The sequence below is a fragment of the Notechis scutatus genome, chromosome 3 (assembly GCF_049901735.1).
Source record: "Notechis scutatus isolate UNSWTSFEM ecotype Mainland chromosome 3, rNotScu1.2, whole genome shotgun sequence".
Taxonomy (NCBI): domain Eukaryota; kingdom Metazoa; phylum Chordata; class Lepidosauria; order Squamata; family Elapidae; genus Notechis; species Notechis scutatus.
The window spans coordinates 46,964,698-46,990,422 of record NC_142011.1 but is presented as its reverse complement, the minus strand read 5'-3'; the positions used below and the strand labels follow the sequence as shown (position 1 = coordinate 46,990,422).

The following is a 25,725-nucleotide window of genomic DNA, read 5'->3' as shown; positions in this document are numbered from 1 at the left end:
GCAACTCTTCAAAGCAACCACATCTTTTTCTGGGATGATAACTACAGGTGAAACTCGAAAAATTAGAATATTGTGCAAAAGTTCATTTATTTCAGTAATGCAACTTAAAAGGTGAAACTAATATATGAGATAGACTCATTACATGCAAAGCAAGATAGTTCAAGCTGTGATTTGTCATAATTGTGATGATGATGGCTTACAGCTCATGAAAACCCCAAATCCACAATCTCAGAATATTAGAATATTACATGCAATCAATAAAACAAGGATTGTACATAGAACAATATCAGACCTCTGAAAAGTATAAGCATGCTTATGAACTCAGTATTTGGTTTGGGCCCCTTTTGCAGCAATTACTGCGTGGTGTGGAAACTATCAGCCTGTGGCACTGCTGAGGTGTTATGGAAGATCAGGATGCTTCAATAGTGGCCTTCAGCTCTTCTGCATTGTTCGGTCTCATGTCCCTCATCTTCTCTTGACAATGCCCCATAGATTCCCTATGGGGTTCAGGTCAGGCGAGTTTGCTGGCCAATCAAGCACAGTAATCCCACAATCATTGAACCAGGTTTTGGTGCTTTTGGCAGTGTGGGCAGGTGCCAAGTCCTGCTGGAAAATGAAGTCAGCATCCCCATAAAGCTTGTCTGCAGAAGGAAGCATGAAGTGCTCCAAAATCTCCTAGTAGATGGCTGCATTGACCCTTGACTTAATGAAGCACAGTAGACCAATACCAGCAGATGACATGGCTCCCCAAATCAACACAGACTGTGGAAACTTCACACTGGACTTCAAGCGTCTTGCAGTGTGTGCCTCTCCATTCTTCCTCCAGACTCTGGGTCCTTGGTTTCCAAATGAGATGCAAAAGTTACTCTCATCAGAAAAGAGGACTTTGGACCACTGAACAACAGACTAGTTCTGTTTTTCTTTAGATGCTTCTGACATTGTTTGTTGTTCATGAGTGGCTTGACAAGAGGAATATGACATTTGAAGCCCATGTCCAGGATCCGTCTGTGTGTGGTGGCTCTTGATGCACTGACTCCAGCCTCCATCCACTCCTTGTGAAAGTCCCCAACACTTTTGAATGGCCTTTTCCTGACAATCCTCTCCAGGCTGCGGTCATCCCTGTTGCTTGTGCACCTTTTTCTTCCACACTTTTCCCTTTCACATAACTTTCTATTAATGTGCTTTGATACAGCACTTTGGGAACATCCAACTTCTTTTGCAATTACCTTTTGAGGCTTTCCCTTCTTATGGAGGGTGTCAATGATGGTTTGCTGCACAACTGTTAGGTCAGCAGTCTTTCCCATGATTGTGATTCCTACTGAACCAGACTGAGAGACCATTTAAAGGCTCAGGAACCCTTTGCAGGTGTTATGGCTTAATTAGCTGATTAGAGTGGGACACTTTGAGCCTAGAATATTGAACCTTTTCACAATATTCTAATTTTCTGAGATTGTGGATTTGGGGTTTTCATGAGCTGTAAGCCACAATCGTCTCAATTATGACACATCACAGCTTGAACTGTCTTGCTTTGAATGTAATGAGTCTATCTCATATATTAGGTTCACCTTTTACGTTGCATTACTGAAATAAATGAACTTTTGCACGATATTCTAATTTTTCAAGTTTCACCTGTATATGATTTCCACTACAGATGCTGCTGCATTATGGATGAGTGTTATATTTGCATCCTGTAAGCTCCAAAGTATCTTCTCCGATTCTCCCCTAAATATTACACTTCTTTACAATTTTCCTTTTTTCAGAAAACCTCCCCATGTTTCTTCTCTTTAGGAACAATTACTCATTCAAGATTGGATTATTTGTCTCACTAAGAATGCTATGAAGAAGAGTACAACCAATTCAAGTCATTTGCTGTGGTATAATTATCTGCAGTTTCTGTGCATAACACATGCACTTTTTCTTTCCATCATTCCTGAAATTGTTTGTCTAAAGTTTATTTAAAGTTTATCAAAAGTTAGGGTGGGCAATCTTACAATGCTGTTAGTTTTATTAACAGGTGGAAGAGAGTTATAATAATATTGCAAAAGATTAAACACAACTGAAAGAAAAAATATTGCATGGTATATACATGCATTTATTTTTCTTGCCATAAAAGTAGAATTTTTTTCTGAGAGACACAGAGGCTTTCAGACTTAGATTCATTACGTCTCCTGATTCCTGGAAATAGGAGAATTTTAATCTTGGATTATATTTCAAAAACATTCAGGACTCTAAAACCATTTTGTCACCACTAGTCTTAGAAACAGAGTAGCTATGTTGAAGAGTCTTTTAAACATTTGAATACAAGCATCTGGAAACACAATTATACATACAGCATACCCCTCAAATGTGGATCCTCACATATAGTACTTTTGTTATTTGCCTTCAAGATAACTGTAAATATTGATCAAGTGAAATACGGAATACTTGATGAAGAAAAGACTTGCATTGGCATAAGAAACTAGTTATAACAAAATCGTTGGCTTGCTATTTGAATGTATTAACTCTGACTGATTCTGAATCTTAATAGCTACTAGCATTAATGCAGCAGGAAGAAATGGGAATGTTATGTTTTTCCCATCATGCCAATGCAATGAACAATTCAGAAGTTCTACTGGTACTATAGTTATAGCAGCCATTGTATTATTTTAAATCTAGTTTCAAATACTGAACTTTCAAAAACCTATTTGGTTTTGTACCAAATCTAACAGGTAAGAATATCAATGCATTGTATTTATGATGTGATTTGTCTAATACAGTAGAAGAAATTAGTAACGTTCAGGTATTGCCTGAATCATTTTGCAGAAATGATCATTTTTTAAACTTTTAGAATACACACATACTCAGTCACTCACTCTCACACACACACACACATAGAACTTTTACAGCAGTAAACTATTAAAAATTTCAGATACTTTATGTTTACAACCCTATTCTCTGTGTGTATTATCACTATGTTTCATGTATCTCTTCACAGATTGGGTGGTAGTCAAACTATAAATATTAACTGCTCTCGCAATTATGATAATATCCCGAAAAACTAGCAAATTAAGAGGATTAGGCTCATGCCAAATAAAAACAAACAGAAAAAGGCCAAATGAATTTGAGAAAAAAGGCCAAATTGGACCAAATAACATTTAAACTAGAATTCCAACAAACTATTTGTCCATTTACCTATCAATATCTCTCATTGGATAGCAGTGACCTAACTTTAAAGTATTTGTCTCCAGATTTCAACTTCCATGAACAAGAGTAGGATATCCTAATGGGAAATCATTGGATAAATATATAGGTAATAACAAATGAAGGATAAATGAAAGAAGGAAAAAATAAACATTTTAACTTTTTCTATCATATTTCATGAAAGAACTTGGTTGATATTAACAATTTCATGTTTGTCTTCTTTTTAGCAGCTACACAGTTCTGTAATGTAATGTATCCATTTTTCAACTCCATTTCATTAAACATTTTGGAAGTAACATACAGGATGTTGAGCCAATTTTGATTCTTGCCATCAAAAAGCTTTAAGCATCGAAAACAAAAGATGAGGAAAACAAAAATATAATCTAATGTTTGAAGCCCCAATTAATATATGTTATTTTTTTTGCCAAGTATTTTAAATATTTTCTGCTGCTCTAACATAACAAAAAAAAGAGCTAAATATGGATGTTTTATTTAATATAGACAGGGCTAACTCAGCTAAGCAATGTAGTGATTAAGCATTCTCAAATAAATAAAACTTAGAAACAGTTGCTTTAAATACAATTTAAAGATCAACTTTTAAACCCTATACCCTCAAGTTATGCTTTATCCAGCACTTATTTACAATTACAATAATAGGTTTTCCATGAGTGCTGTGGAAATGTTATCTGAAAATTGATTAAGCATCTTTGAACAAAACAAATAAAAAGGCATCTACAGTTTTCTGGGCTAAAGCTGGAAAAGTAAGCAGAATTGCATTTGTTTCTATAACAACACTTACTGTGCTATCTTCTGTGTTAGATATCTAACACAGAATATGAATCTGTGAACCTCATTTCTTGTTCTCAACCTGAATAAGTGTATGTGTCTATGTATGTCTATATATAAACTATATCAGGGGAATGCAGCATACAGTTTTCAATGATCTCCTTCTAATAAATCTAAATCCTGAGGCATCCTTGAATTCTTACCATTTAGCAATGAGATTTAGATGTTTGTTAATAACATATGGATATTACTTCTGTTTTCTTTTAACGTAATAAGTCTGCTGTAAGGAATGCAATTGTACCTTCCAAGCAATATATAGTATTGTTTGAAGAACAAGGAAGGCCATATCAGAAGTATCCCCATTTTTGAAAAACGAATTTTTATTTGATTTATCTTTCTTCATTTTAAAAGTTGCTTGTTTGCCATTGACTTGCTACATATAATCCATAATTCCTGAAAAAAAATATGGTTCAGTTTTATATCAGCATTTAGATTATAAAGAGAAAAGTAGAATGGATTTTTAATAAGAAACAGATTGTGACATATGGGAGAACAGATAGTACATTAAGAGCCATGTTGCCTAATCCAACATTTTGAATACAATGCCAGCTTAAATTTTAGAATTGTGAATTTACCATCCAGATCAGATCCATATTTTAAAATGTTGCACAGGTGGCCAAAATAAATAAGGAAAGGGTGAGCAGTCTTTGAAATGTAAGAGCAGAAGAAAGAAACTGAGGTGCTAAACCTATATTTTGTCCAGAGATATGAACTGATATTTTTAGTTAAATGAAAGCTGCTTTTTGTCTCACTAAGATTGCTATGAATGCAATAAAGGAATTTAAGAGAGAAAACAGTCTTATTACCACAGGTATCCTTGACAGGCAAGATACTATATAAAAACAGAAGGCAAACTCCAATTTGATAATGAAACCTCTGCATGCAAACACAAGCTCAGAGAAAACCAAGGAATTTCCAAGGAAAACCAAATTCCTCCAAAGGAATTTTATAAATTTAAGCCCTAGATTTCCTATTTGTTTGCCCTGGTGCAGTATTGCAGGGATCTGAAGGCAAGCTTGACAGTGAAAGCAGATCCTTATCACTTAATAGATTCTGATGCCACAGGCAATATTATAAAGCCTTTCAATTGTATGAAAATATGCCTTGCCCATTCAGTTTGTAGATCCCCCAGTGAAGGTAGAAACCACAAGTGGCAGGATTTTACAGTTTGGGCCAATCTGCAAATGTGCATGCCCTACTCATCATTGTAAGCACCAAGATTGGATCTTTCGATTTCCCTATAGTTTGGGGAAAGTATTAGTTGCAAACTCACAATCCACATATTCAGTGATAAAGCATTACACTTTATTTTCAGGAATATGAAATTCACTGCCTACAGATTCTGGAGTCCCCTTACTCCCTCCTCAAAACTCAGCAGGGTACTTCCCCTGTCTTGTAGAGAACATGGAGAGAGTCTGAGAAACAGCAGATGGTGTCCCCATGCCTTCTAGCAATTTTATTTGCACCATCTCTAAAAGCCTAATCCCAAAGATTACCTTTATGTTCCAATTTAACTTCCAGCAAGAAAAATTTGGGAGTGAGGAAAGTTCTGAAATTTCTAAGAGAAGAAAAAAGGCTAGGACGTGACATTTTCCCATGTGAAAATGTTATGCCAATAACTCATAATGTATATAACAGATAACATATATGTCTGAGAAGAAGACATTTACCAATACTTTATGAAGTAAGGACAGTAGAAAGATATCCAAGATTTAACTCTTCATTGTATTCATTCAACTCTTCATTGGGTTGTGGAAACAACCGGGCTCTTTATTGAGTAAACTGTTGTCTTTATCTTATTTGATCAAGTTCCAGTTTTCCTGTAGGTGCAGCTAAGATCCTAATAGAATTATTGCAGACACCTGAGGGCAAACTTGACAACTTCATGCTGCAGGAAATAAATCAACTATAATTCCTTGTACCTTTTTCTTTTTGATTTTGATGTCCAAGCTGTGATGCAATGTATTTGGGGATCTCACTTTGTCCGTACAAGAAAGGAGATATAAAACAAGACACAAAGAGAGGTGTCTCTGAAAATGTCTATCTTTCTTTACATCTTGAGAGATGTACAGGTGAAACAGAAAAAAAAGAATATTGTGCAAAAGTTCATTTATTTCAGTAATGCAACTTAAAAGGTGAACCTAATATATGAGATAGACTCATTACATGGAAAGCAAGATAGTTCAAGCCATGACTTGCAGCTTACAGCTTATGTGCATCAAGAGCCACCACACACAGACATGGGCTTCAAATGTTGTATTCCTCTTGTCAAGTCACTCCTGAACAACAAACATTGTCAGAAGCATCTTACCTGGGCTAAAGAAAAACAGAACTGGTCTGTTGCTCAGTGATCCAAAGTCCTCTTTTCTGATGAGAGCAACTTTTGTTGCATCTCATTTGGAAACCAAGAACCCAGAATCTGGAGGAAGAATGGAGAGGCACACACTGCAAGAAGTCCAGTGTGAAGTTTCCACAGTCTGTGTTGATTTGGGGAGTCATGTCATCTGCTGGTGTTGGTCCATTGTGCTTCATTAAGTCCAGGGTAAAATGCAGCCATCTACTAGGATATTTTGGAGCACTCCATGCTTCCTTCCACAGATGAACTCTATGGGGATGCTGACTTCATTTTCCAGCAGGACTTGGCACCTGCCCAAACTGCCAAAAGCACCAAAACCTGGTTCAATGATTGTGGGATTACTGTGCTTGATTGGCCAGCAAACTCGCCTGACCTGAACCCCATAGGGAATATATGGGGCATTGTCAAGAGAAAGATGAGAGACATGAGACCGAACAATGCAGAAGAGCTGAAGGCTGCTATTGAAGCATCCTGATCTTCCATAACACCTCAGCAGTGTCACAGGCTGATAGCTTCCATGCCACGCCGCATTGAGGCAGTAATTGCTGCAAAAGGGGCCCAAACCAAGTACTGAGTTCATAAGCATGCTTATACTTTTCAGAGGTCTGATATTGTTCTATGTACAATCCTTGTTTTATTGATTGCATGTAATATTCTAATATTCTGAGATTGTGGATTTGGGGTTTTCATGAGCTGTAAGCCATCATCATCACAATTATGACAAATCACGGCTTGAACTATCTTGCTTTGCATGTAATGAGTCTATCTCATATATTAGTTTCACCTTTTAAGTTGCATTACTGAAATAAATGAACTTTTGCACGACATTCTAATTTTTCGAGTTTCACCTGTACATTTGAGAGCATGTGGGGTATAGATATTAAGTGAAGGTATGCAGCTTGAAAAGTTTTAGGAAAGTTGATGTAAACATGATACTGTGACTTTTTATTCTCTGATTCATTCTCAAGATCTTTGGGATCCTTATTTTATTTGACTCAACAAATGTTTGCGCTCAAGAGATAAACTAGTGTGAAAATTATGCAAGGTCTACAGAATCCCTAGTTCAAAAAATAATTTCAACTGCCTTATGCTGCTGGTTGAGCAATTGCTTATTCTGACTCAACCCTAATTCTTCAGCATTGTGCAAAAAAGGGCTGTTCCATTATATAATATGTGGAAAACAAATCCCTCCTAATCTTTATAACCCCTTTTTCTTATCAGAAATGGCCAAGATCATTAGATCATTATGGGAGTATATGTTTCACTGGCTGATATAGAATGCTAGGCAGTATTAGACATGATTCATACTTGAAAAGGGGATCAACCTGGGAAGTCCATTGTTTATAGATTAGAGTAGGAAGTTTAACAATAAAATTCTGGAAGGCAATTTCACTCCATTTCAGGCAAGGACACTGCATAGATCTGTCCATGTCAAAAGTATGGCATTGAATTCAGTTTGAAGACAACTTTTATTTGAAGTTATATATAGTTTAAGTTATTAGCATGATAGAACATTTTTGCTTTTCAACAGAAACCTAAGGAAAGATGGACCATCAAAATAGAAAGGAATTTATGGAAAAGCCAGATAATGAATAATGAATTATAGTGAATAATGAATAAATGGAATGTGCCAGCTTCCATAAAAATAAATCCAGAGGTTTCCAAGTTAAATGGTCTTTTGATTTTAGCAATTACGTGCCCAGATCACTTCGGCAATGTTCCCAGTAATATTTCTTTGCACAACTTCACCATCCACTTGACTTCAACTCCCTTGGGCCATTGTCTAATATACTAAATATAAGTGGTGTGTATCAAAAGGGCCAAAATAGCACAAAAGAATGGGACTCTTTACTGCTTGCAAGAACAAGAGGGATACACACAATGATACATTGCTTATAAACTGTTACTTTAAGTTATGAATGATTTGCAGGATAGAAAAATACACATGACTAAAAAAAATTCATAGCACAACTGAAATGCATTGTCTTCAACAAAACAAAATGTTGGATATATTGTGCAAGGAAGGAGGTGAGGGGAGTAATGAGAGAGGGAAAAAATAGGAATTTTAAAATGTATACTACAACACTTAGCATACCAAGCTCATGGTACTATGTTAGAGGTGGAGTTCTATGCAGGATTTTGAATTAGGTATGTCCATCCTACCTCTCATGAGTTAAAGCTACTTCAACTCACTTTTTGGACTGATGTTCATGCCAATTCATAGTACTAATATTTATTAGTAATTAAATTCTAAACACTAATAAAACATTTGCAAATATCTCTTTGAGAGGACTGATAATTGAAAATGACATTTCCAGATCTGAAAAACAGCTGTCTTAGTGAGAAACTGTCTCTAAGACTAAATTCAGCAACAAATCAAGAACAAGAGTAAAAACTTTCCCTCAGCCCCTTGTTTTTACAGAGGATGTATGCCCAACCAAAACAAACGTATTTAAAAATTACATATAGTCCTCAACTTATGACTACTATTGAGATTGGAATTTATGTCACTAAACAAGGCAGTTTTTAAGTGTCAATTTTACAACCTTTTTTCTGCAGTCATTAAATGAATCATGGGCTTGAAGGTAACATCAAACCATTTCTGAAAATGTTGCCTGGGAAATTGCATGGACGTCTGTATAATCACCAAGAGCCAAGACTGACTTGAAATTACTATAAATAAATAAGTAAATCAATAAATACAAATATAAGAATGTTTGCCACATTATTAAAATAATAAGCACGTTTCTATATAAAGCTGCAAATAATAAGGCATTTCTATGATGGATTCATTCTTTTAACATATCTAGAATTTTGTCACTTCAGCCCTAAAGAAACAAAATTCAACAGGAAAAGATTCTGCAGAATAAATTTTGAGAAGTGTAATTTCCTGTGATGCACAGAAAATATTTTACACTGTCTTGAGTATACCCAAAGCCTGAGGAAGAATTTAGTGTGGTGCTGTCCGTGGTGCTAATCTAAATGCAAGGGGGGGGCAGGAGAATAGAAACAATTCTAGACCATGCTTCAGTATATTTATGTTATGGTAATTAATTGATCAGTATAATTGATTCTGGTCCATTTTAAGAATTCAGTAAATACGGAGCAGCAGGACACATATAACATTTATTCCTAACATCTCCATTTTCATAGTCTCGTCTGCAGAATTTGAAAATTAGTGAAAATTAAGCTTCTAAGGTAGCAAAACTTAAAAATTGCTTTTTTCTTAATGTTCTATCCTTATGTACGATCATTATTGCACAAGAATATAGGAAGCTAACATGTGAAATGATATTCCCATAGTAATTTGGTCCATAGACAGGGGAGAGGAGATGTGTGTGTGTGTGTGTGTGTGTGTGCATGTTATATATTATATATATATATATATATATATATATATATATATATATATATATATATATATATATTCATACATTCATACACACACACACACTTTTGAATATATTATTCTAAATATATTTAGAGGCTAGGGTGATGACAGCAGCATCAACAAGCACAATATATTATTCAGTCAAAATGACTGAATAAAGTTCAACACTCTCTTTTTTAGAGCCGACCTGCTGAGTTCCAATAATCTTAGAAGAATTCATTGCTCATTCAGAGAAAGGTTGGAATCAGTAAACTTACGACACGTACAGGAATGGGAACAATAAGCTTGGCCATTACAATTGTCTTCCTACATATTTTAACATGAGGCCTAAATATGTTTTAGCTCCTAACAATTTCTATTGTTTTGTGATAAGTTCCCAAAGCAATTCTCAATAAAAAGAACGCTAAAGCCTCCAAAGTTAAACACATCTGTGGATGCTTACTAGAGAGAGATTGGTAAGTATTAATGTGGAACAGCTACAAAGATAAACCCTGGCATTAGTGTTAGGTTTTCCATTACAAGTGAGAACTCAATATGTTATAGATGGTGATAGAAGAAAGATAATAGCAAGAGAATATTCTTCAGAAATTAAAAAAAATGATCACAAATTGGTAATACTCATCTGTGTCTATGTGTCAATTTCCTCACCTCTATTTTATGCCAAAGTACAGTATCTCTTTACTGATGTGATGAAAAAACTAAACAATATTATTGTGTGAGATCAAGTCCAATTTTTGGTACAATTAGAGTTGGTATTATATATATTATACATTTGTGAGAGTGTGTGTTCATTTGATTTTCTCTCTTTTTGCTTTATTTTTGCTTTTTTTATATTTTATATGGATATGCACACATGTACATATATGACTATATTGTGGTTTTTTTTTTTCTTTTATACTTATATGTTTAAGTCAAGAATTATAGGGCAATATTGGTAGTAAAATTAAAATAGCAGTTTTAGAATATTTGCTCTTAGCAACACATATTTAATTTTTGAAGTCTACCAGTATATACAATCAATAAGAAGCTCCATATACCCTGTACCTTTTCAGTAGTAAACTCAAGCCTAGCTTGATTATTTATCTTGATAGAACATACAGTAGCATATATGAATAATCAATACATTCTCATCTGCTGGAATGAATATGGATGAGAAATCCCAACATATTGCATTTTCTCCAATGATGTTTTTTATACAGATTGATCATTTCTTCTTTTAACCAGCAAAGGTTATCATTTGGATGATGAAGAAAAAGACTGCTCTCATTTAACCTTATAATTTATTCCCGTCTCTGCAGTCCACTTCCAGGTTTCTAAAAATTCAGCAGTCCCCTAGGTATTTAGGGGTAGGTAATAGGAACTAATAAAAATCATGTAATTTCACTGATACACTTTATTGTATTAAAGAGTCCTTCATTACTGAAAATACAGCATTCCATTAAATATAAATTAAGGAAACTACATTGATTGTAACCAATATTTTTTTGCTAAGCTGGGAATACATTCCATTTTACTAAAAAAACAACACACACATGCAAAGATATAGATTTCTGATCTATGGAATTTCATAGATCTAAGCATGTTACATCTAAAAGATACATTTAATGGGGATTTACATTTACAATAGTGCCAAAAGAAAAGCAAGTTTTCCCCCCCAGAAAGGCTGATTACTCTGATACCTATTGATAGATTTTTTTTAATTAAAAAAGAAAAGGTTTTACAGGAGAAAAGAAAAAGAAGCTGAAATTTTAAAAAAGGTGACCCCCCCCCCATATTAAACACTGGACTGTTTGAATAAGGAATTTAGCCTGTATAATTTGTATTATCTAACAATCTCCATTTGCTATAAAATGATGAGAAATCCCATTACAAGAGTTATAACAGCAAAAATATTACCTTTATTAACTCTGATATAAGCAGAATAACAGAATAACAGGGTTGGAAGGGAACTTGGAGGTCTTCTACTCCAATCCCCTGCTTGGCAGGAAACCCTATACCATTTCAGACAAATGATTGTCCAAATCATTTCTTAACCTCCAGTGATGGAACTTCTAGAGGCAAGTTGTTCCACTGATTAATTGTTCTAACTGTCATGAAATTTATCCTTGGTTCTAGATTACTTTTCTCATTGATTAGTTTTCATCCATTGCTTCTTGTCCTGCCTTCAGTGCTATGGAGAATAGATTGACTTCTTCTTTATGGCAACCCCTTAGATATTAGAATACTGCTATCAAGCCCAATAACAAAGAGGAAAAAAGAACACTTGGAGGTTCCAGAGTGGATTTAAGTGGGGAGGAATGTACTGACATATTTATTTATTTTTATTTTTAAAAGTTATGAAATGCAGTCAAGTTGTAAAGTTTCAACCTGCAATCCTTCTTAAAAGAATATTTGCAATCCAAGCTGAGAAAGAAAATGCCCTTTCTCCATCCCATAAAAGTTAAATATAAACTTGATGAAAGAAAATGTTCTTGGAATAATGAAACACATCCTCACAATTTTATCTTCTGGCTAATAAGCCACATTTCTGTATTAAGTGAGTGGCAACATCCCCTCTCCAAATAGAAAATATTTGCCAAGAGCACCTATGATACACTATCAAGATATCAAATAGTCCCTATATTTTATTTATTAGATCTATGTGCCCCCATCTCATCTGTATCTCAAAAATATGCTGCAAGAATCTATAACACTGCTGTCTAGAAAATCTCTTTGTGTGTTTTTGTTTTAACCTCTGTTGCATGTTGCTGATCTATTCAGATATGAGCCCCCCATGTTTTTAAGTATGCTACCAATTCCCACTGCTATAAATTTGTAACACAACACAGGTGTTGTGGTCTGTGTATTCTCTGTGTACTGTATTTGTTTCCAGAAATTCATCTTGCATTTATTATGGCAATGCTGGGCCAATAACATGACAGACAGGAGAGTATTTATGTGAACTTCAACATTCTAATGCAATCAGGAGCAAGATGTCTGCTATCAGTGATTCCTATAGATTCCTAATGTGAACTCTTTCAGATGTTGCTCATTTACAACTTCAAGCATTCTTCATTATTGGCCATGCTAGCTGTGTGCTTTAGCAACATTTGGAGTGCTGCATGTTGTAATAGCTGCTTCCTTTCCCCCTTTGCCTCAACAGAAGTTACAAATTGATATGTACTTCATAAGTTTGTTTGTGTCTGCAAACTGTACTATATGGAATTTATAAAGCTGTGCCTATTTAACCTTGATGAAGAATCAGTCCTCTTCCCATTTTTTTTTTAAAAAGTGTTTCTATCTTCCAACCAGTCTTACTTTTTTGGCATTTTCTATTTCTAGAATAGGAGAACTTTGTCATTTGTGTTGGACTGTACATAGCAAGAGCAGATTCAGTGATAAGTACCATGGCAGAAAACTATTGTTTTTTGTTAAATAGGAGCAAAACTTCTAAGAACTTTAAGCAAAAGCAATTTGATTTTCTCCAATCTTTCAGACTGCTGTTTTGTAAGTAGGAGCAACTGTTTGAGATTCTCAAAGTAATTCTCTTCTTTTTCCACAGAGAAACTTCATGGTCTCTTCTGTTATTTAATACAGCAAATTAGTCACTTCAAAAAAACTCAAAGACTTGAGTCAGGCTTGATTCATGATGGCTACAATCCTGATAGTTTTCTTGATAGGAGTATAGAAAGGCCTTTTCTTTCCTCCTGGATGATTTTTGGATTTCCCAGTGAAGCAGAATTGAATAATTTCAAGCTGAGGCTATTTTTTTGTAAGACCAACCAAATTTGGATAGATGCCATTATCTGCTACAATCATTCAAACCTTGCAAACAAATATTATACTTTTGAGTCATGTTGAATAGGAATTCTAGAGGTTGTAATCCCAGCATATCTATACAGCAGACTGGAGGTAATAGAGATATGGCTCTGAATCCTTTTATTTCCACCCCCCCCCCCAGATATGTAGTTCACAATTAAATATTTCTTTGAGCTTAATCAGGGGTTGTCAGCATTTTTACACTTTCCTTTGGGACATACTACTATATATGGTGTTTTATCATCACTCCTATGGGACTTGTAAAAGAGAAGAAAGCTAGTGGTTTGTCACTTTTTACAGGACAATATTCTCTTCTAACGTTCAGTAAATATATGTAAATTCACAAGGAAAAATTCTGCTGTGACTGCATTATAACCTTACACTTGTTCCAATATTGTGATAGTTAAAATGGCTGAAAACCTGTTATACAGATGTGATGGAACCTGTAGCTCAGTTTCTATCTTACCAGGGCCCTATCCCAGGCTCATTTTGCTTTCTTCTCAGGAAAATTTCATTTAAAAGTTCAAAAATTTAATTATCTAGTTTTTATTTTTGCTCTCTTTGTTCCAAGCAGGATTACAAATAGGGTTCAGTACATAATTCAAAAAAGCTTATCTGCATAAAGATCAGTAGTGATTCTGCATATTGATCTGAGACATCCTCTATGCCCTTGTTTGCCTTGGCATAAGCTCTGTCTTAGGGATGTGTCTTCTTATGGCCGTGCTTGTGACTGTTGTCTGTGGCTTGTCCTGTAAAATTGGCTCAAGATCAAAGAGATATAATACCTCATGAAGTAATTCTGTCTACCTTGGCCCACTGATACAGAAAGATAAGCAACAATTTAACACCAGATGGTTTGAATAGTAAATTATGGTCTATTTACAATGGAAAACGGATGAGAGAAGAGGTGTCTGCTCAGAAGAGGAAAAATTTAGCACTCACAGAGGGAGGGCAAATTCCCTAGCAATCCAACTGGGGTGACATACTTTGTTCCTTTCATAGTCTTGCTTAATTAGTGCATCTAACATTAAAGGGATTGGGGGTGTGTGATGGGGGGGGGGGAGAAGCAAATCTCCAGCTGCCAAAAAGCTGTAAATTACAACAAATGCCAATAAGTCATTAGGAAGCACAAGAAAAATGTGGAGTTGCCATAGCAACTGACATTTACAGCTTTCAGGCAATATTCCGGGGGCTGAGTTCTCTCATTCCTCAGGTGTGTGCAGGAGATAGAAAGAGAAGACAGCTCCCAATTATATGCCATGTGTACTCTGGGGTGGAAAAAAGAGCAGGGAGCATTAATGGCGCAAGTTAGAATATATCAGACTGGAAAGAAAACTAATAGCCTTTATGGAGGAACAAAAATAAGCAGATGACAATTTGTTTTCCCTGGAAAGGCACAAATGAAGGAAAAAAACTTCTCTGTATTCAAATGATTTACAGCAGGAGTGTCCACCCTTGGCAACTTTAATACTCCCAGAATTCCCAGCCAGCCATGCATATACATACAGGTTTGTAGATATTTAAAGTGTCTACTTTAAGCATAGGATAAGATAATAGTTCTCTCAACTTCAAAGTTGTTTCACTAAGTTTTTAGAAGATGAAATGAAACCAAAAACAAAGGAAGGGTAAAAGCAAAGACTTTTGGACAAGCTGAACTGCATAATTTACCTTTTCCTCTCATTCTTAAGAAAAAAATTGTCTTTGTTTAACTTTAATAACTGCTGTAGATAGGTTGGAGTTGCAAATAGTTAACCAATCAATTTCATTCAAACTTTATAACATCAGAAAAACGGCACTCTAATACATGCTTGGCTAACCTAATAGCCACCAGATAGATTGGCTCACAACTCCTCGACTTACAACCATTTGAACGTACAATAGCACTGAAAAACTGACAACTGGCACTCGCACTTACAGCCATCACAGCATCCCTATGGCACACAATCAAAATTTAGGTGCTTGGCAATCAGCAAGTATTTATGGTTGCAGTGTCCCCAGGTTCATGTGATTGGACGTTATGACCTTCCCAGCCGGCTTGAGACAAGAAAAGTGGGGGGAGCCGGATTCACTTAATAAACCATGGTTCACTTAACAACATGATTGGCTTGATAACTGTGGCTGAACAATTGGAGGCAACTCACTTGACAATTACGTCGCTTAACAATAGAAATCCTGGTCCCAATTATGCATGTAAATCTAGGGCTACCTGTATCAAAATTACCAGCCAGGCTAGCTAAAACCTCTAGAAATTCCAGATCCTATACATTGGGAAAACACCAAGCAGAAAAGGCAAGTAAAGAACATTGCCTTATATAGTATGTTACATCAAATAATGCACTGATGATGCTTAATTAATCACTCTTCTGATTAGCAATAGCTTTCCAGTATCTTAAGCAAAGGTCTTTCTGCTAAGATCTTCCCTTCTTGCTTTATTTCATCCAGAGTTCTGTGTTGAAAAAGTGCTTCTTTACTGTTAAAGCCAAATGAATCAAGGATGATGCCTTCCCAAGAATTCAACCCTATATCTGATTTTTATGATATTTGGCTATTTTCTGACCATATTTCTGTTCTTGTCACTAAGGATGTTATAAAATTAGAAGCAGCCTCAGTATACAACATTCTGGGGAGTCCTTGGAGCTCTCTTGAGTTTCCTTGCAAATGTTTCATTACCCAACTATACAACATTCTGCCACAAGGTAACGAAAAGGAACATTCTGAAATTACATCTAATATTAAAGCAAAATAGACTGAGACTAGCCAGCAGAAGTTTCTAATGCAACTCTAAAGCAAGTAAATGGTTTTGACAAAACCTACTTTTTTCTACTGAAAAGAAGAATGCGCTCCTGCTCTCCGCATTTTTATTTTCTGTATTGGCACAATTATTTCTATCTGATACAGCCACTCTATACAAAGTGGAAATTTTCTGCTGCAGAGCAATACAGATTTTCCCCCAAATGCATGATAACATGCCTCAAGCTTTTGAAGAGTTCTAGTCAGAATTGGCTTTGTTATTACCAATAATCAGGAGAGACTGTTTCCACTTTTATAAGGCTCTTTAGAGAGCTCTTTCATACCTTATATTGAGACCTGTGTAACTAGAGTCCGCTGTAATTAGAGGCTCAACTTTAAATTCACCATTACAATTTAAATTGTAAAGTTTAATATATTTTAAGCAGTATTTGCCAGAGTTTGGGCCAGCTGTGTGACTTTGGACCAGTCACTCATTCTCAGCCTAACTCACCTCACAGGACTATTATTGAGAGGAAAATAGGAAGAAGAAGGAATATTAGGCATGTTTACTACAAATAATCTGTAATAGAAGTCTGGAGCCATTTTTGCTTATTTTATATTGCAAGAATGGAAACACTTAATTTCAAAATGCTGAAGATTTGTGTACCTATTGCAGGAAATGGAATCTGGACTGGAAAACTAAAGATTTAGACAGATAAACTTTATTTTTGCTTAAACTGGAAAGCAAATAAGGCAAGGATCAATGGAGATATTAGGCTTCTAACTATAGGAAGTGGGGAGAATTTGGGCTATGTACTTTAGACTTGGACTTGTTAAAATGGCTCACCATGTTGTATAAGATGCATATAGTGCCATAGACCTGAATTACATTTTCTCACCTAAACCATATTGTGACACAACAAGAGCCCATACAAGGCCATTCAAAGACCGACAACAAGAAGCCACCCATGCCCCAAATTTCTCTCTCTCTCTCTCTCTCTCTCTCTTCCCTCTCACTCACACATACAAACATACACTCCTAGCAGCCAGAGTGAATTATGAAGTTCCTTCCTTCAACTGAAAGAGATGGAATTGCCCTTCATGGGTGACGAGTTCTGTTTATTCTCAGCATTCAGTTCCACTTTATTTTAAATTAAACTGTCTTGACTCTTACTAGTTGGAATCTGATGATGAAGGAGGAGCCAGGGGAATGAGCACGAGGCCTACCTAGATGCCCCTCTCCCCCAGCCAAGCCAACTTTAAAATTAGCACCCAGGCTGATTTCTATTCAAGCAAGCACAAACATTGGGAAACAGTACAATAAAGTTTGTAAGTTGAGGGTCAGGTTTCTTGATGAAAAATATTTCTATTTTTGTTTAATAAATCATGTCTGTAAAAATTATTTAGTTTATGAACAAATGGCATTTCCCAGAAGAACTTTTTAAGAAGTTAAATAACACTGAACTGGGTTACAAAGTGAAAGGAGATCAATCTTTGTTAATTCCAGCTAATTAAAGGGTTTGAATAAATTATTTAACAAACCACATGAAAACCACATGAAAAATAAATCTTATGTAGTAGGCAAATTTTATCAGAAATTCAGTGTGTGTATTCAACTTCATTCAGAATATATTGTTTATTCATTCTTTAAGGGTAATGTATGCTTGAATGTGAGTACTGAGATCAAGTTCTCAGTGACAGTAACTAGCATGCCTGGGGTGTTCCGAAGAAATATCAGTTTTTATAAATTCTTCCTTATCCCGATTTGCTCCTCATTATGAGCAATTCATAAAATTGGATATAATTGCCCAAGTACTTGCTTACATTTCTAAGTTTCAGCTTTGGATTAAACTCATTACTGGTTTGTTCACTTGATTCTCATCCTTCAAATCCATGCTTGCTCTTTTGAGCTTTGGGCCTTGCTATGTTCAGCTCTTGCTTCTGGCCTACTTGAATTGACAGCTTGTTCTCCCTGAACCTAATCATCTCTTCATTATCATAATCACCTTTGCCCAGAAGTGAGAATAGATATTATACTATTTCAAGATACTAGTATTATGATAGAACTGGAAGCCTTCCTTCATTATAACAGAATATATGAATATGCATGACGATAAGAAGACATTGTAGGGGACACAGGAATTTGAAAAACCTTGTATCTTTGAGATTCAAGAATCCCAGTATAAACTATTTTTAAAGAGGTATATGAATAGATGTATAAAATAAATACACATATATGCATAATTATTGCTGCATATGAGAAAGCATGGAAAAGCATTGACAGATTGAAAAAAAAATATAATGTTTGGGCCCAGTCTATTTTTTAATAGACAGCTAGTACCTAGATCAGGAAAACATCAGGGAAGATATGATCCCCAGGTCCTGAAGGATAACACTGATCAGGGAACCTGGTCCATAGGTCATTTAGGACTTAATAGGTCACCTTGAATCATTTCTGGAAACAATCTGACAGCCACTGCAGTTCACAAAGCTGGATAGTCACCCATAGCCCTTGACAGATTTGTGTACCACATAGGTATAGAATATGATATAGAGATAGGTGACACACACACACACACACACATTTTATTAACAATTTAAAAGAGAATAAAAAAACCCTAGCAGAAACTAATACAGAATGAAGAAAACAAAGAAAAAAAGAGGGAAAGGAGAAGAAAAAATCTCTGCAACGTTCATCATCTTCAGTAATCATTCCTCCACTATATAGGTAATATCAAAACTTTTCATTTTTCACATTTTGGTATAGTCTTGGTATAGTTGCCATAGTTGCATTGCACACCAGAACAACTAGATACAAGGACAGTTTCTTCCCGAACGCCATCACTCTGCTAAACAAATAATTCCCTCAACACTGTCCAACTATTTACAAAGTCTGCACTACTATTACTATTAACCTTCTCATCACTCCTTATCACCCATCCCCTCCCACTTGTGACTGTATGACTGTAACTTTGTCACTTGTATCCTTACAATTTATACTGACTGTTTCATAGTATGATTTGATTGCTTATGACTATTATTCAGTGTTGTACCTTATGATTCTTGAATCTTGACAAATATATCTTTTCTTTTATACATACTGAGAGCATTTGCACCAAGACAAATTCCTTGTGTGTCCAATCACATTTGGCCAATAAAGAATTCTATTCTATTCTATTCTATTCTATTCTATTCTATTCTATTCTATTCTATTCTATTCTATTCTATATATTAAAAACAACATTTCATGACTTTTTTCTAGTTGCCTGTCCATTAATCCCAAAAGAAAAGTCTTCGGTTTTCATTAACTTTAATCTTTATAATCTTTTGAATTGATGTATTTTTTCCATTTTTTAACCTTTTTAACACATCTCCCAAATATGATAGAATGCCTGTTCATGTTGCTGTCATGCATAGATTTTTCAATCCTCTTTGACAGCCATTCAAGCAATTGATTATCACCATGCTTTTTATTAATGACCTCCACAGTTAAATTTTGAAAAGCATATGAGAATTCTCTAAAATATCTTTACAGGTTTTAAAAATTATTTTTTATTTCATTATAGTAAAGAGGTAATGTGGTCTTTATCTTACAGTGTCCCTATTTCTTCTGCAAGAGTTTCATGTTATACCACATTTTCTTCTTTTTTTAAAAAAAATATTTTCCTACCAAATTTTAGAACAATTGTTAAAAATGCAAAAGAAATATTTGATTGTGATACACACATGGATATGCACATTTGGGTATGCATATATATAATTATCAGTGCTTTCTAGTGTTTTTAGTCCCATTTATGAGCTATTTCTATTGTCTCTGTTCTGAACACTGATGGGCACCATTTCCATTTTTGAGAAACACTTCAAAAAAGCTGTTTTACCACTCTAAACTCTTTTGTTCTCTACTTAGGCACTAAATTAGAGTATCTTCTTTCTTAGGAAAGAGGGGAAATTATTTAGAAGAATTACTTTATTTTTCTATTTTTTTCTATATGATATTTTCTCTATATGCATGTTCTGTTCAAAATAACAAAAATAAGCTAGATATGATTGAAACCAGAAATCTCTGACTATGGGTTGTTCATCTCAACCACTATTTCAGAATATGCAATACATACAGTAAGAAAAATGAGACCTATCGTGATGCAGCATGCAAACTTTGTACATCCGAGTGCTCGCCCTGAATAAGACTTTCAAATATTAGCAACAATTTATACCTGGAGCATAGTAAATTTGTTTACTGGATGCATAAATGTATATTTAATTATATCTAAGCCTGAAAAACTGTACATAAACTTATACCAAGGCTAATGTATATGTATTAGTTTTATTTTGTGGGACAAAACATCAGAGAATAAAATCAGTGTGATATATTCTTTCTTTAGGAATATTTGAATTTGAACATCATGACTGAAGGCTGTCTTAATTCTTTTACAAAAAAATTTATGCTTAATATTTATATGTTTGTTTCAATATTGGCAAATCTGCCTTCATATATTTTCTCCTGTGGCCTAACTGGGGGGAGGGGGGAGAAAGAAAGAAATGCTGCCTTCAGTTAGCACTGAAATCAATAGAGCCTTTATACTGATTTACTAGATGAGGATCTGGATCACTGTGCTGCCAAATGGTTTGTTTCTCTCACTCCCTTTCTCTTATTTAACAGGAGGTGACATTGCCCTTTCATCCATCTCCTGTGAGAAATTACGGGCATTACCCTCTGTGTATGCTTTTTGCAGTCATGCAAGTCAATTTAAGTTTCTTCTCATCAACGGGTAGGTTACCTACAGCTGGTTGCAGCTCCAGTCTGCCATTTATTCCTATTTGTTCTCTAGAACAAATTCTCATTTGTTCTCCAGAAATCTATTTAAGTTTATATAATTAGCTCTTTTGAAAGCATTTCCTAGAAACGTTGAGAATCACTTGCATTTAGGACTCAATTTAAGACTATGACACTCAAAGTCTCAAACCAAAGTGCCATAAGTTATCTGCTTACTAATCTGAAATTCTGTCTCAAAGTTATGGCTGTAGAGAATGTATACTGTGTTTTGTTGCAGGTACCTATGTGTTTTTTGTCCTATAGTATATTTCTTCACCATTCTTGTATCAATCATCATAAGTCGATGATTATCAAATAGCTGTGGGCTAACAAGATAGATTGTGGCTACACTTCAGTTTCCCAATTCCCTTTTAGGCACCAGGAAGGTTTTGGTAATGCAATATTACTGGGAGGGTTGGGAGTTTACTTTTTTAGCCCTTTTTTATTTGGAAGGTTTATGACTTGCAAGGGGAAAAAGATGCCTCTGAGCAAGTTGAGGGATTTCAGACTAATTGGGTTGTCTGGTGAAATATTAAAGCAGCTTGCCTCTCAAGGGTCTTCTATTCACATTCTCTGGCTCTCTCTCCCATTCCCTCCCTCCACATGCACACGTTCTAAAATTTTCAGCTACCCATGAATATCTTGAACATTGATAGAATGAAGACTCAACTTTCCTGAAGAAAAGTGAGCAGCCTTAATATTCAGGCCAGGTTCTTCAACAGTGGAAGTATTTGAATGAAGCCCAAACGGTGAACCACACTATAGGGTTACTATACTTCTATACTCATAGAATTTGTCCATAACTGATTATCAGCCAACTACTAGTGCAGTTTCAAGGTACATTTAGAAGGCATCAAGAATGCTATTCATTTGATTAGACATATCCAAGTGTTTCTATTTAGAAGCCACTCTTCACAAATTTCCCAGTTCTGATTTCACGGTAAATGAAAACATTATTTTATTCATTGCTCATACCATGATGAGAAGTAGTAGTACTTCCGAAGATGTTACTGATATTAAGGAGATTCTATTTGCATTGCTTGTCCTGAATGAATCATTGACTACTACACTGATGATTGTCTCCATGTTTTTCTTAAAGTGTTTAAGCATACTTCTTGTAATAAAGGTTGGAGTGTTCTTTCTTTCAGTCATTCATTCTTTTCTTCTTTCCTTCCTTCCTTCCTTCCTTCCATACATTTTACTCTTCATTTTACTCTTTGTTTCTACTTCTCTTTCAGTTTTGTAATAATTTTTACTATTGCAATTATAATCATTAATAAAATTATTTTTTTAAAGAAGCAAAGTATGAGATAAACTTCTGGTGATGTATTTATTTTGATTAGAAACTACCACAGAATTCATTTCTTTATGCAGTTTATATGCTGCTCAGTGCAAAAAAACAAACAAACCTCTGAATAGCTTAACAGTAATGCAACAAAAGTAAAATAGAGAGAATTAGAAGAAAACTCAAATTCCTCCCCCAATCCATTTCTTTCCCATCGGAAACAGTATTTACAAAAATCGTTGCATATTTCATAGAGCAGATTCACCATATCATCAATTCCCCCAGGCTTTTCAGAATATACAGGACTTGGTAGCCTTCCAGAATGTCAACAAGGTTGGTGTTGCTCTGATCTTGGATGGGCATTATTCCAAAGAAGAGAGACAATGACATAAAAGTATATGCTCATGGTACTTGATAACAGCAGGCCCTCAGGGCTAGGACTCAAAAGATGCCCCCCTTACTAGATCATATTGGACAGGTAGAACCACTGAGTCCAGTATAAATCTGTAGAAATTGCAATGAATCAAGGTAACCTCTCTGCTATCTTGTCTCTTACATTGTGTTTAGTTCTATATCAGTATAATTCTGCACAACTGTTCAAATACTTCCCTCTCAGTTTGTTGCTACTCTAAATCATTGTTTCTTAAAGCCTGAAGTTACAATGCTCACCCTCAATTTAAGATTATTGCAGTACTGATGTATATCATTTATATAAATAACATTCCCATTGTAACACTTGCAAAGAAAAACTTCAAAATATTGTTTCAACCTGTGCCTGAGGCTAACAAGCCCAAACAGCATTAGAAATAGAATTTTATTAAACTTTAACTTCTACAGTTTACAGTTCTAAGGAAAAACTGAAAAATTGTGTTGATTGAAGGGCACGGCCACATTTTAATTTCACACGATTACCTCATAACTATTCTAATACCCTTATTTCATGTATGTGTAGTTCCTAATCAACTATTGGAGAAAGAATTGTTTATTTGCTTGATTTTTCTTCTGAAGACTAATATTCCAGTTTAATAATATCACTTTGTATAAAATACAGATTTACGCAGTTTCACTTTATAAGTAATATTTAAAATTAATATTTCCCCTATAGTATATTTTTTCCTTGTAAAGAGTCAGTTTGGTGTAGTGATTAAGTATTAGCCTAGAAACTGGGAGACCATGAGTTCTAATCTTGATTTAGATGCAAAGTCAGCTGGGTGACTTTGGGCCAGTCACATTCTGACTTAGGAAGAGGAGAATGGCAAACCACTTCTGAAAAAGCTTTCCAAGAAAACTGCAAGGACTTGTCCAGGCAGTCTCCAAGAATCAGACATGATTGAACAGAAGAAAAAACCACTACAGTTGTTCTAATGGCAGAAAGTAAAGAGGAATTAAAGAGCCTTTTGATGCAGATGAAGAAGGAGAGTGTAAAAGTTGGCTTGAAGCTCAACATTAAGAAAACTAAGATCATGGCATCCGGCCCTCTCAATTCCTGGCAAATAGATGGGGAAGAAATGGAGGTAGTGACAGATTTTATTTTCCTGGGCTCCAAGATCACTGCAGATGGGGACTGCAGCCAAGAAATTTTACGCTTGCTCCTGGGGAGGAAAGCTATGGCAAATCTAGACAGCACTAAAAAGCAGAGACATCACCCTGCCAATAAAAGTGCATATAGTCAAGGCTACGGTTTTCCCAGTTGCAATGTATGGCTGTGAAAGTTGGACCATAAGGAAGGCTGAGCGCCAAAGAATGGAGGCCTTTGAACTATGATGCTGGAGAAGACTCCTGCAAGTCCTTTGGATTGCAAGGTGATCAAACCGGTCAGTCCTGGAGGAGATCGACCCTGACTGCTCTTTAGAAGGCCAGATCCTGAAGTTGAAACTCAAATACTTTGGCCACCTAATGAGAAGGAAGGACTCACTGGAGAAGAGCCTAATGCTGGGAAAGATTGAGGGCAATAGAAGAAGGGGACGACAGAGAATGAGGTGGCTGGATGAAGTCACTGAAGCAGTAGGCCTCCGGAGGATGGTAGAGGACAGGAAGGCCTGGAGGAACGTTGTCCATGGGGTCACAATGGATCAGACATGACTTCGCAACTAACAACAAACAACACAGTTGTCCTATGTTTAAAAATGAAATTATTTGCATGAAAATTTTCTAGTTAATACCAATGCTATATTACAATACTAATACCCTTAATGCAAAAAAGAAAGAAAGAGACCAATATCAGTAATTTATTTGCAGCAAGAAATAAAAAAATTGACCAAAGAATGAAGTAATATGTGATAGGATTAACCTATGAGTTGTAGGATAAAGTCTGAAGATCGCAGTGGGTGGAGCAATGATATACAGTTATATACATCTATTTTAATTCCCCTCTCCTCCCAGGTATGAAAAGGTATTCTGAGAGATTTTCTTCATTTTTAAAAATTACATAAAGCATAATTGTATTTACAATTCGGTAGCCCTCAACTTATGATGACAACTGGGATGACAACTTCCATCACTGAATGACGTGGCCATTAAGTGAGACATCACGTGATGACCCTCAATTTTACTAACTTTTTTATCATGGTCATTAAGCAAATCATCACATTGTTAAGCAAATTACACAGCATTAAGCAAATCTGGTTTCTCATAGACTTTGCTTGACAGAAATTGACTGTGAAGGTCACAAATGGTGAACACATGAACCTGGGATGCTGCAACCATCATATATATATATATATGTCAGTTGCTAGGAGCCTGAATTGCAAAAATGTAACCACAGGATGCTACTAATCCTAATTGTGGAGACTAGTGTTAAGTAACTTTTTTTAGCACCATCATAACTTTGAATGGTGGCTAAATGAATGGCTGTTACTTGAGGATTACCTTGTCATGCAGGTACCTCCCAGAGGCTGATAGGAAACATATTGCCGGTTTTCAACAATAGTGATTGGAAGGAGTTCTGACACTGCAAAACACAAACAGTAGTTTTTCACTTTTGATATATCGAGTAATAATATGAAGATAGCAATAGCAATAGCACTTAAACTTATATACCACTTCATAGTGCTTTACAGCTCTCTCTAAATGGTTGACAGGGTCAGCATATTGTCCCTAACCATTTGGGTCCTCATTTTACCCACCTCAGAAGGATGGAAGGCTGAGTTAACCTTGAGCCTGGTGAGATTCGATCTGGCAACTTATAGGCAGCTGGCTGTCAGCAGAAGTAGCCTGCAATATTGCACTCTAACCACTGTGCTACCGAGGCTCTATAAGATCCTTTATAAAGCCACTTATAAGATGCTGGCAGTTCTTTCTCAGGGACGTTCCTCCATTTTCCCCAC

The 25,725-nt window shown here is 35.5% G+C and overlaps 1 protein-coding gene across 7 annotated transcripts in view; it reads right to left on the bottom strand.

The window, feature by feature from the left end:
- LRRN2 (leucine rich repeat neuronal 2) overlaps positions 1-25,725 on the bottom strand; it is a 149,652-nt gene that overhangs the window by 102,257 nt on the left and 21,670 nt on the right. For 5 of the 7 annotated variants that reach the window (XR_015748526.1, XM_087959718.1, XM_087959719.1 and 2 more), the window contains one exon: positions 25,268-25,349. The exons of 1 other annotated variant lie outside the window; for it this stretch is intronic. The gene's annotated coding sequence lies outside the window, so the exon portion shown is untranslated. Of the gene's footprint in view, positions 1-12,938; positions 14,321-25,267; positions 25,350-25,725 lie in introns of those variants that run through there. One more of the 7 variants, XR_015748527.1, reaches the window with a different exon arrangement.